Genomic DNA, 13,597 nt, shown 5'->3' on the forward strand with positions numbered 1-13,597 from the left:
GATGTCTACACACTTAGCCAAATGGCTCTAGGACAGAATTTAATATTGTATGTGTTGGTTTTGTCAGTAGAGAGGGTAATGAAATTCACGAGGGAAGTTCTTCCTTGTTCTGGGAATACCTTTATGTCTCACCATTAAAATATATGAGGTTCTGCTCTGTGCAAAGCTTACCTCTGGGGCCCATTCCCTCAGCATGTGCTGCACCGTCACATCCTCTTACGGCTAGGATGCCTAACCTTGTGAGCATTTGGGCATCTTCCCTTTGCCCTTCTTCTTGGGCAAATAGCTTGGCTATCTTTTTAAAAAGTTAAAGTGAAAATAGTTTTGTCCAGTGTACTTTTCCCCCCCTAGAAATTTGTGGTCAGCTTTTCATAGGCATAAAAATAAATAGTCCAAACTGGAACCTTAGGGGATGAGAAAACATTTACCGAATGCCTACCACATGCAGGGCATGGTGTATGTGAATTTCTATATTTATAGTTCAGTTAATTCTCATAACAACTAAATGAGCATAGTATCCCATTATATAGGTACAAGTTGAGGAACCTTCTGAAAGTCATACAGCAATGTGGCTGACTGAAGTCTGTGCTCTTTCTGTCTTGCCAAGCTGCTTATCTTTGAAGTCTCTATAGATCTTCATCCTTTTCTGCACCCTGCCCTTCTTTATGGCATCTCTTCTGCCCCTTGCCAGTCACCTTGTGCTTTAGACATTTCAAGCTTTCTGCTGAATTCATTCAATCGTTCAATTACTCATTTACTCTGTCAGTCACATAAGCATTCAAACATTTCTTGGGTGATTTCTAAGTTCTTTTCTAGATATATAGTAATGAGTAAAACATAAAAAAGTCCTCTGATATTCTAAAAGGCAAGGTACAACAAGTCCGTAGGCATAGGCATTAAAGATGAAGCATGCTGAGTGCAATTGTAGAGGAAAGCAGAGGTGTAGCCAAGCAGAACTCTTACACAGTTAACTTCTCTGAAATTATTATTATAATAATCATTATTCATCATCTGAAATAATCATTGTACACTTCGATGGGCTTTTAGCCTTTTTTCTATGAACATATACATGTATGTGTGTGTGTATGTGTGTGTTTGTGTACTGAAGATCATATTATATGTATAATTTTATATGCTGACTTCTCCATTTAGTCTTAATGGTATGTTATATTTTGATATTTTACCTGTTATTACATATTTTTTAAAAAATAGGATTTTAATAATTGGCTAACCATAATTCTATTTAACTGCTTCTTCATTTTTGCATATTTAGGTTGTGGCCAACTTTTTGGATAATGATAATACAGTGATAAAATTTTATATAAAATCATTTCATATACCTCTGTTCTCTAAGAAAATAATGGATCAAAGGGTGGAAATATTTGTGAGAATCTTGATACACATTGCTAAACTGCCCTGAAAAAAATTATATTTTTGCAAGGCAAATTGAAAATGTGTAACAGGAGACATAAAATTTCTATACCCAAATGTAGAATTTGTACATCTTAAAATATATTCTGGGGAACTATCCAAAAATATAGAAAAAAACTTATGTTCATCATGGTGCTAAAATAACTAAAAATTGGTATTTGTTTTAATTGTCCAATATGAGAGAAATGCTAAGAGTATTATTCTATAGAACTTAATTAGGACTACCATTAAAAATAGTGTTTATAAATGATTACTGATGATACATAAAATGTATATTTACAATGTTCAGTGGAAAACTGAGACAGAATGTTACATATAGTTTGATTTCAACTATGTTAAGACAAATTCCAAAAAGAATTTTATCAAAGTTTTAACAGCTTTTTGGAGGATTATGCATAATTTTTTTCCCTTCTTTCTGGTTTACTGTATTCTTATTAATATGAATTGCTTTTATATTTGAAAAAAGACTGAGACAACTCTTCCAGTGTTGTAAAATTGTTTTCTCCCCCGATTTCCTTACTGATGTCAGTTTGGAGATAAAATTTCAGTCCTACTTTCCTTTTCTAATGGTGTGCACCAGCTTTTGCATTTTGTTAAGAAATCATGCTAGAAATCACAAATTTCCTGGCTGCAGGCTTCTTTGAAATGAGCAGACTGAAAAATGCCTGCTAATTCCAGAATGCCTTCACAGCTTCCACCGGCCAGATCTGGGTATGGGATTTGAGATGAGGAATTGTGGTTGAGTTCCTGACTTGTTCAATTCCCACATCTCTTAGAAAGCAGCAGAGAAGGTTCCTGTCTGATCCGCTATTGATCCCTAGAGAAGCCGACAGGGAGGCACTTTCAGAGCAGAATATTCAGCTTCAGGATGAGAAAGCACTTTTCACTCTAGGTCTCAGACTCAATTTCCATCAGTCAATAATTTGTTTCAGACTTTAGTCCATGTTTATTTTTTAAGATGGAAGACAGCATTATTTGATCTGACAGCAAAAATAAGAAATGTCTTGAAGAGGATTCACTAGGAGATGTCTAACATTTTTTTTTAAAGAATCAAGGAGTCTTTGTAGTTATTTCTTATATTTTAAATTCAATTTCCATATTTATGCATATACACTTATACAACAAAAGTGCATAAATGATATATTTTTCAAGTGAAGTCTTTTTTTTCCTTTTCATTTTTGCTTCTTCCTTCCCTCAGCCCTCTCACTCATGTGAACTACCTACCATGGAGCCTTGGTAGGAGATCTATGTATCTTCAGAAAATGTCAAGTAGATTAAAACGCCTCTTTCCTACTCAGATTTTTTTGGGGAATGTTAAACTTCATGTTAGCCAGGTTTGAGAGCTCTGTGGCAATGTCTTCTCATTAGTAGCTAGTTGGTGTTACCACTATACTCAGAGAAGTGTTATCTGATTTTATGTTAGAATTGAAGATCTGAATGTTGTTTCTGGCAAGTGAACAGATTCTTTTTTATACTACCTCAACTTTAAAATGTTCAAATAGATGTTCTTTGACTTAAAAAATAAAAAATACTTCCAGTGGGCATTTACAGGGAAGGGCACAAGGGAGCTTTCTGGAATGGTAGAAATTTTCTGTCTTGATTGTGCTGATTTCCTTGGTGTGTAGCATCTATCAAACTATATTGAACTGTATGCTTAATATGGGTGCATTTTTTTTTTACCAAGTTATACTTGACAGACATTATTACATTAGTTGTAGGTATACAATATACTGATTTAATATCTTTATACATTATGGGATAAGCACCACAGTAGGTCCGGTTACCATCTGCCATCATATCAAGTTGTCACAATATTATTGACTATATACTAAAATGGATGCACTTTATAATGGTAAACTACATACAAATAATATTTGTAAGACAAAAGCACTTTTATTTATTTCAGTGAGTTTTAAAAATTTTCCACGAAGACATTGGTGCTTATCACTGTAGACTTCACCTCTCTCCTGTCTGTGATGACTTGTAGATTTCAGATGATTTATTCTATGGGGCCACTTATGGACTGGAAAGTAATGGAGAGGCAAAATTGGCTCTGCAGGGGACAAGATGTCACTCAAGGAAATGTCATCAGAGTCATCAGGGCCGTGTACAGAAGTTGAGATCAGCTTAGTTCTTCCATAAGCCTCTTCCAGATGGTGGTGAAAGACGGAGAAGGAGGCAGTTCTTGACTTGATGTCATGGAGACAGAGTTCTGTGCTCTGTCCATATTTATCTCTCTCCACTCCCTTTCTCATTACTGTGTCAAACATAGGTCAGGCAGAACAATACGTACCAGTTAATAAAACAAACACCATTATTTCTGAACCAGGCGACTCTCCAGTTGCTTGTTATAGTCTCTCTAAAGGCAATTTTGGGCTAAATTTCATTATGGCTTTATTCTGTCATTTATTTTAATTATGCTGATGATGAAATTATTTTTTACAGAAGTGGCTTCATCATGCATCTAACTGTAAATTGCTCTTGGTTAGAAACAGTGAAATTTAGGCTATGAAATGGCCCAAGTGGGTAATTTCTTATCCTCATTCCCCAACATTTGGACAGCTTTATGTTGTCAGGGAGACCCTTTTTTCCATCTTGGTTCATGCTGAAAGCCACAGAGCTGGTGTTCACATGCACTCTTCATTTGCTGTCACTAAGTCCCTTAGAGGGTCCAGTCACTCTGGCTTTAGCCAAAGCTGAGGAGCAGAGTAGCGTTCACTGCTGTGGGCCAATCACATGGACTCAGAAATGCAATTCAAATTTGTTGCATGGACTCTCTTATGGGGGGTGGATGGGATTGAAGTTTTTGGTAACTTTTTTTTTGGTAAATTCCTTTTTTTTTGTTTCTTTGTTTTGGTTTTGCTGTGGCTCATGGGGATCTTAGTTCCCTGACCAGGGGTTGAACCTGTGCCCCTGCATTAGGAGCACAGTGTCTTAACCACTGGACCGCCAGGGAAGTCCCTGTAAACTCTCTTTAAAAACCTCAAGTCTCAATACTAATGTTTATGGTGTAAATAAAATTGAATAAGGAGATTGAAGATAGTTATGAGGAAAGTCTTCAACTACTTTGAAGAAAGTTGGAGGAATGGATTTATTTATGAAGGTCTAGTATGTATTTGGTTTGATCCCTGGGTCTGAAATAGCCTCTGGAGAAAGGAAATGGCAACCCACTCCAGTATTCTTGCCTGGGCAATCCCATGGACAGAGGAGCCTGGCAGGTTACAGTCCGCAACTGAACACACACACACAGAGTATGTATTTACTTATTTGTTTTACATTTTCTTCAGCAAAATCTTTGGGAATTTCAGTGGATAATTCCTTGCCTACTGTGTTCTAGAAATAAATACAACTGTACATTTAAGTAATAAAACTGTTTAATAATGCAGTTTCTCAATGTGTGCAAATTGAAAGAGAACGAGATATTTACCTGATAGCACTGAAAATGTATAGCCATGGCACTGACCAAGTGATGGAGACTGTAGAAAGTCATCCAAATAGTGAATTTGGAGTTTGTTGTCGTTGTTGTTCAGTCACTAAGTTGTGTCCGACACTGCGACCCTGTGGACTGCAACATGCCAGGCTTCCTGGTCCTTCACCATCTCCCAGAGTTTGCTCAGACTCATGTCCATTGAGTCAGTGATGCCATCCAACCATCTCATACTCTGACGCCCCCTTCTCTTCCTGACCTCAATCTTTCCCAGCATCAGGGTCTTTTCAAATGAGTTGGCTCTTCACATCCGGAGGCCAAAGTATTGGAGCTTCAGCTTCAGCATCAGTCCTTCCAATGAATATTCAGGACTGATTTCCTTCAGGATGGACTGGTTGGATCTCCTCGCTGTCCAAGGAACTCTCAAGAGTCTTGTCCAGCACCACAGTACGAAAACATCAGTTCTTTGGCGCCCAGCCTTTGTTATGGTCCAGCTCTCACATCTGTACATGACTACTGGAAAAACCATAGCTTTGACTAGATGGATCTTTGTCAGCAAAGTGCTCTTTACCATCCGGGCAGGACACCACCACAGTGGAAGGGCTAGGAGTGCTTCCACAGCTGGTGGGAGGGCTGGGGATGGCGTTGCCTCTCCCCAGGCCTCAGTCTCTGCAGAGGTCCCCTCCCAGACTGAGTGTGATGAGTATGTCTTAAGATAGAGCCAAGCACTTACTAAAGAAAAATGCCTCCATTCTCCACTGGGGGGCCTGTCTACTAGTGCCCTGGCTTCAGAGAGGCAGGGAAGAGCCACTGGGAAGGAAGCCAGTGAGGACGTTTACTCCCGGAGGGAAGAGAATTGTGAGATGTGTGTAGGAGAGGGAGGAGGCAGCATCGCTTAAAGGGAGTGAACTGTTTAGGGCTTTAGGCGACCCCTCTTTTGACTGCAAATCTTCAACTTTTACTAGATTCACTAAATGCTTGGAAAGAATAGTATTTTTGTTTGTCTGTCTTTGGAAAACAGTGAGCAGTCAGGGTTTTGTGACTGAGCTATACTTGTGAAACAGATCAGAGCACAGATGTAGGAGCTGGACACAAGGGAGGATCAAGAAGTAAGCCCTGAGGGTTTCACACGATTTACTTTGGGACAAACACCAAATTTTGTCAGGGGTAATGACTCCGGTCTTAGGATGAAACAAAACTGTGAAAGGCAAAGCAAACAACAAAAACAATGAGATCCCGGGTGACTCCTTAGAATGCTAAGTCAAACATCTTTGGAAAAAATTCCTACTTTAGACTTTCAAGTTTTGTGGAATGAAAGTGTTCGAAGTAACCGAAGAGCTCTTAAAGTGAGAACACAGAGCAATTTAATTACAGACCATTTGAACATGGCTTGAAGTGTTAAAAAATGAGTGAAAATGTAGATTCAAGTCTTCATGAAAGAGCTTCAGCATATCACTTCTTTTCATAGAAACCCATCTTTCTTGCCTCAGGACTTCCCTGGTGGTCCAATGGCTAAGAATCTGCCTTCCAATGCAGGTTTGATCTGCAGTCGGGGAACTAAGATCCCACAAGCCATGGGGAACAGGAGAAGCAGCCCTCGGAATGTGAACCCAGATCCATTTTCCATGTGGCAACTTTCATTGACCTTTAAGACTCTTTGTCTCGTTGACTGAAGAACCGTGACTTGTCCTCTTGGAATCATGCTCTTGCAGCGTGAACCTATGACTGCTTCTAGCCTGAGAGACCTATTGTAAGGGAGAAAGAAATGAAGAGGGCAAAGCTGACATATGTGTGCCTTCAGTTTTCTCTATTCTGTATGCACTCTTGAAAGAAAGAATATGGGCAGTTATTTGTGTAAATGCGGAAAGGTGGATTAAGGAAGCTCTGAGTCAACCAGATAATTCTGGAAGGACTGCACTAGACCAGGAAGGTTTATGAACCCAACTGGTCACAGATATCAACCAGGTAGAAAGAGCATTGGCATCATTGCAAGGAGATGGATGTGCCAGTTGTCCTCAGGGGGCATCTGATTCTGCTGGTTCTGTTCAGACTCAAGAGGGATGAAGTCTCTAGGTGACTCTCTTAACTAGGATGCAATGTCAATAAGGTATGATACAGGAAATAAAAATGAAGACAGGGCGTTCTGTGATCAAGGATTGAAGGACGTAGTGATGGTAAGAGGAGGCTTCAGTGGGCAGTTAGGGATGTTGAAGGGGAGGAGAGAGGGAGTGAGGAGCCAGACTCTCTATGGGTCATTGTCTTGGCCTGGCTCCAGCTGGTTACCAGTTCCCTAGAGGCAAGCACTTTGAAGTGAGAATCTTACAAAAAGAGGTTCTGCTACCCTGACTCCATGCCCTTACCAGGAAAGACTGCTGTTGACATGGTTAATCTGAGAACAGAGTGACCAACCTCAGTTTGTCCAGGAAGGTCTCTAGTCTTGGGGAATCTCGGTTACCCTGGAGTCCTGTGGAATCTGATGCTGACTGGTGGTTAGGACCTTGCAGGAAGTGATGCTGTCTTGGACGCAGTATTTCTATCCAGGGCAAGGCAAGGGAGGAACAATGAAGCAAATCAGAAAAGCATGGTTTGCATAGGAGATGTACTTTCCTCTCATTTTAGATTCCAGGGTCCCTTGATTCAGAGAAAGGAGGACAGCTGTTACTGTTGAGGTTCTAGATCACACTAATCAGGAAGCCAGCAAACCTGCATTCTGGTTCAGGAGACAGAGATAAAGGGATTAGAAATATGAGGTGCAGGGATTAGAAATATGAGGTAGTAGAGGCCTTGCTGTGGAGTAGATTTCTCCTTTGCCATGGGAGGATGCTGGCTGTTCATTTAACTTTTCCATAGTTCCTACTGGAAGAAGTCATCATTATTTGGAAATAACGATGGGTGAGGCAATTAAATTCTGTAGGAAAAAACTCCATTGATGTTAACTCAAAATAAGTGTCAGTTCAGTTCAGTTCAGTCGCTCACCAGGCCTCCCTGTCCATCACCAACTCCCGGAGTCCACCCAAACTCATGTTCATTGAGTTGGTGATGCCGACTCAATGCCGACTTCAACCATCTCATCCTCTGTCATCCCCTTCTCCACCTGCCCTTGACTGAGCATCAGGGTCTTTTCAAATGAGTCAGCTCTTTGCATCAGGTGGCCAAAGTATTGGAGTGTCAGCTTCAACATCGGTCCTTCCAATGAAGAACACTCAGGATTGATCTCCTTTAGGATGGACTGGTTGGATCTTCTGTACACGTGGGAAAGACACCTGGAGGAAATATACGAGGAGATAAATAGTATCATGGAACATGCAAGGGGCAGCTACCTGTCCTTTTGCAGGAATTAGAAAATAAAACATTTACCTTCTTTCACTATAGAAAAGGCTTTCCAATACATAGGGTGAATACCTGTTGACGGAAATCCATGGAGGATACAGACCTGGAGAGGTAGCAGAATCTGGACAATAGTCAGTGAGAAGCTATGTAGGTAACTGGGGCAGGACATGGAGACAGAGACAATTTACTCTGGAAGCATCGGTGGCTTCAAATTCTCCATTGAGACATTTAATCATTTTTCCTTGAGAAGAGAGTTCATGGTCAAGTAAGTTTAAAAAAACAGTTTCCCTTTGCTCCTTCTTCAGTTTATACTTTAGCAGCTGGAATTGCTTAACTTTGTTTAACTTTAGTATTTCCAAAAGTCATGTAACCAGGTAATCTCATTTTATTTTCAATTGAGAAGCAATTATTATCATCCTAAGGAAATTATAGAACATACTTTCAGAAATACTGCTTCAGAAAATTTCTTTCTGAGAAAAATCCCAGTGAAAAGCTCAGAAAGGAATTTCCCTGACATTCTTTTAGAGGTCAGTGGTATCTATGGTTGGAATATGTGGCCTTTCAGAAAAGAACCATTGTCTCAATTCATTGGAGCTCTGCAAGGTTGCATCTTTGTGAATCTTCTCTTTGAAAAGACAATTAAAATTCCTGGTGGCCCAGATGGTAAAGAATGTTCCTGCCATGCAGGAAACTGGAGTTCGATCCCTGGGTTGGGAAGATCCCTTGGAGAAGGGAATGGCAACCCACTCCAATATTCTTGCCTGGAAAATTCCATGGATGGAGGAGCCTGGTGGGCTACAGTACATGGGGTCGCAAAGAGTCAGACATGACTGAGCAACTAACACTTTCACTTTATTTTAAAATCCAAAGTCTAAAATGAGACCAGTCTTAGAAATGCTATAAACAAGAAAAGAGTTAAAAAGGCAAATATGAAAATTTAAGTAGTACTTTGAAGATCAGAATGATATTTGAATTAGAAAAAGATCACTCAAAACAGAAGTGTTGAAAGATTTGCTAAAATTTGGATGAAATTATTATCAGGTTGAGAAAGGTGCAATTAAGAAAAGCTTACTGTTTACTTGAGAAAATGGTTGAACTAGTAAAATATAAAAGTAGTTCCTACCCAAACACTATCCTTATGATGGAAAACTTGTTGAAAGGGCAAAACATGGGAAAATTACTTTATAAATATTTTATAACTAGAAGACGTTTCAGCTGAGCAGCCTAAACATAGCCTTTTAGGCTAGAAGCAATATACTTTCATTTTAATATGGTATAAACAGGTCATCCATCACTATCTGAGAACAAGTTTTTGCACTGAGTCAAAAAAAAAAAGAGGGGGCTTTATTCAGATGAGAGTAAACAATAGGCGTTTATTAAGAATATTTAGAAAATAGGTGTATGGGGAGAGGGATAAATTAGGAATATGGGGTTAACACATACTCACCATTATATATAAAATAGACAAGGAGCAAGGATTTTCTGTACAGCATAGAGAACTATATTCAGTATCTGTAACAACCTATAATGGAAAATAGTCTGGAAAAAAAGGAACGAAAACAAATCACTTTGCTGTATACTTGAAACAGTATTGTAAAAAGAAAAAGGGTATATTATCTTTCAAGAATTCTCTGAAGATCTGTCTTAATTGAATTGATTGTTGATTGTCCTTTCCAAATAAATGAGCTCTTGACTGAAGTCTTCTGGAAGAGCAGTTTGTCTCTCTGAGTTATGCAACACAGGGAGGTGAGTGACGTGTTGGTCTTGGATGAGCCTATGATTTCTTTCCTGAGTTGCCATATCTGTATGCAGGACTATGCTCAGGAACACTTGTGGGTGGTCAGTTTTCCTTAGAGATTTCCACATCCCCAAGAATATTCCTCCTCCCCATTTTGGTATCTCGATAGGGGTCCAGTGTTCAGGTCTCTAGCTGCCAAGAGTCCTTCTTTGGCACTCCACATTGAGCTGCTTACACAGTGCTGTTTTCCTGCATTTTATTGAAACGTCATATTATCCTCCTTCCTATTTACAAGAGCAGAACACTGGAAACAAATGTAAAAATGTAAGAAAATTAAAAAAATGGGTTCTGATGAAATACAAATGAATCCCTAAAGTAGTGATTTTGTTCACTAAAGAAATGTTAAGTGAAAAAAAAAAAAAAAACCCAAGATATAAATTCTATGTATTATACAATCCACATAGATACATTCCATATGTATATTCTTTCTCTTTACATGTATGTATACTGTTCTATGGGCTGCCCTGGTAGCTCAGATGGTAAAGAATCCACCTGCAATGTGGGAGACCTGGGTTCAGTCTCTGGGTTGGGAAGATCCCCTGGAGGAGAGCATGGCAACCCACTCCAGTATTCTTGCCTGGAGAAGCCCATGGACAGAGGAGCCTGGTGGGTTACAGGGGGGTCACAACCATGGGGTCGCAAAGAGTTGGGCACAACTGAGTGACTAAGCACAGCACAGCACAACACACACTATTCTCTATAAATATTCTCTGTACACACACATTTATACGCAGCACTGAAATGTTAATGGCACTTATCGTATAATTACGGTTGATTTTTGTCTTCTTTACCCAATTTTAATAGATGTGTATTACTTTGCCATTAAGAAAAATATTGTGGCAGAGTATTGTAGAGCAATTGTCCTCCAATAATTGTATTTTGTTCTATACCTCTCAGTATTGTACAGGTATAATCTTTGATAATTATTAGTTAAAAGAAAGAACTGAAGATCCTGACAAGGTAAGGAAAAGTGAGACTGTGTGTGTTTATGTCCAGGCAGTAGATGAGCAGAATAAAGATAAAGTCATAGTAAACAAATGTCATAGAACTGTTTTCACTATAATCCATTCCATTCTTTGAATCCCTGGTTTTTGCTAGAGGAACTGGACGTATTCGTGCAGGTATGTTAATATATGTGCACAGACCTTGCATTTTGTGTTCAGACTGGAGACTGGACTTGTCCTCCACTGATCAGCTCTGGGACTATCCTTGGACAAGTTCCCTGGCCTCCCTGGAGTGCAGTCTTCCCATCAATAAAGGAGAGGTTTGGGCCTGGCATCTCGGTGCCACAGAGTCGAGATGGAAGAGCATGGGCATGAGCCCTGACCCTGGCACTTTGAGGATGACTGTGGTGGGGCCTTTACAGTAGGCGCCATGGGTGGTGGTAACCTTTCAAGCGTTCAAAGGTTTTTGCAGTTTTCTGGTGGGAGTTAACCACAGACTATGAGGAAGTTTGACCACTCTTAAAACCAGAGCTCCTCAGTTGGGAGCTAGCTTTGCAGGTTGGGGAGGTCTGTTTTCTGTGACTGACTGCAATATGGTTCAAGTCAGAGGGAAAGAAGGTCCCTGCAACTCCATCCCAAGGAGCTGTTCTGGCAGCAGGCAACGGCCCCATGACTGTGGTTGAGTCCGTGTTGATGGGTAACGTTCTCCGAGCTCTAACTGAATCAGCTGGTATCTGTTGACAAGATTTGCTTCAGCACAATTTCCAAATGGTCCTCTGTTTGCTGCAGATCCCTCCCAGTTGCCTTCAGCCCAGTTACCATCCTCATCTTTTGGAGACGATCAACAATTCCAACAGAACTTCTTTCCCAGAAGACATTTAGCACCTTTTTCTATTTAAAGGAACATGGGTACTTCCCAGGCGGCGCTAGTGGTAAAGAACCTGCCTTCCAATGCAGGATACAGAAGAGACATGGGCTTGGCCTCTGGGTTGGGAAAATCCCCTGGAGGAGGAAATGGTAACTCACTCCAGTATTCTTGCCTGGAGAATCCCATGGACAGAGGAGCCTGGTGGGCTAAGGGGTCACACAGAGTCAGACACCACTGAAGTGACTTAGCATGCATGCACAGGGGGAGGTCTTAAAAGACAATACATTTGTTTATTCTCACTTGGATTGCATTTGTGATCAAAATAAATGTTTAAAGTGTTTATAAAAGGAAATACAATAAGTCCTTAGGAATGAAGGACTAAAAGCAATGAAGCATGACCATCATTTCCAGGGGGACTTCTCTGCCTGGTTTTGTTCTGTTAGTCAGACAGTGTAAAAAAAAAAAGTCTGAAAATTGCCTTTTATTATTATTTTTTTTAAAGAAGAGGTTTGGAGGAGACAGAAGACCCTTGAGGCACCTCTCTGGTGACTCTGTGGCTGTGACTGCCTGAAGTAAGATATTGTCAGTATAAGGGGTTTGTGCAATGATCCCAAGAAGTACATTTAAATGATAAACATTTTTGTAACAAAACTGGAAGTCTTATATGAGAACATGTGTAGGTTTGTGGGTTTTTCCAGCTTTCCTTAATGTCTCTAGAATGATGGTTGTACAATTTGAGCCGGAATCAGAATCACCTGAGCCTTTTAGAACAGTGACACTCCCCCCAGCCCCTGTGGGGGGTCCTGATTCAGTCAGTTGGGGGGAGACGTGGGACTGGAGAAATTACCTTTCGAACAAGTTCCAGGTGTTGCTGATGGTCTAGAAGAACCAGCCTGGAGAAAATAACCTGGCTAGGGGAAGGCATTTCTTGTAAGGATTTTGTATTTTTTTTTGCTCCCTTTCCAGAATTCTTAGAAAAGTGTTCCAAAGATTATGCAAGGATATCTTCAAGGCCCATTTGATTTGAAAATTTCCCATAAAAACAATGAAAGCATTGCTCCTTTGGATGCTCCAAGTAGGAGCCAATGAAGAGATTACTGGCATAGGTCTATCAGTGGCCGAGGAAGAGAGTGGATTGTTTTCGGTTGACTAGAGAATCCTGCACACAGAAAGCATGCAATTTCTTTGAGGAATTAGACAAGAAAGTGAGATGGTTTTCTCTGTGGAGCACATTTAACCGAAATACCAAGATGGGCTCAGGATGTCACAGTTACTTGATGGGTACCTGGGTAAGCCCTCACAGACATTTCCCATCTTGTCACTCAGCTCTCCAGTGTACTTGCCTGGAGAATCCCAGGGACAGGGGAGCCTGGTGGGCTGCCGTCTATGGGGTCGCACAGAGTCGGACATGACTGGAGTGACTTAGCAGCAGCAGCATAGGCATGTACATGAGAGTCGGCAAACTCAAGCAGGGATGTCGACCAAGCAGCCTTCTCTGCCTGTGGAACCAGTTCCCATTCCAGAAGTAAATCATGTATTATCATTTCCCATATGTTTTGCACATGCCACTCCATCTGCCTAGAGGGACTCAGCCCAAGACACTTCCCTGTTGCTACTGTTGTCGTCCTGTTAACCCTCTGTGAGTGATTAACCTTGGGACTTGCCAACCTCTCACTGTCATCATTCAGTGATGAGCTGCTTCTTCCATGGAACTGGAAATATCTTGAGTACACAGCTGGTCTTGGATTCATCTCTGTGTATCCAGAGCCTGATGGAGCATTGGGCAAATGTTTCCTGTT

General features: G+C 40.5%; 1 pseudogene; it reads left to right on the forward strand.

Annotated features, from left to right (window-relative positions):
• The window catches only part of LOC123466199, a 46,687-nt pseudogene extending 34,120 nt beyond the window's left edge, over positions 1-12,567 (forward strand).
• The last annotated feature ends 1,030 nt before the right edge of the window (positions 12,568-13,597 follow it).

The sequence above is a fragment of the Bubalus bubalis genome, chromosome 9 (assembly GCF_019923935.1).
Source record: "Bubalus bubalis isolate 160015118507 breed Murrah chromosome 9, NDDB_SH_1, whole genome shotgun sequence".
Classification (NCBI taxonomy): Eukaryota; Metazoa; Chordata; class Mammalia; order Artiodactyla; family Bovidae; genus Bubalus; species Bubalus bubalis.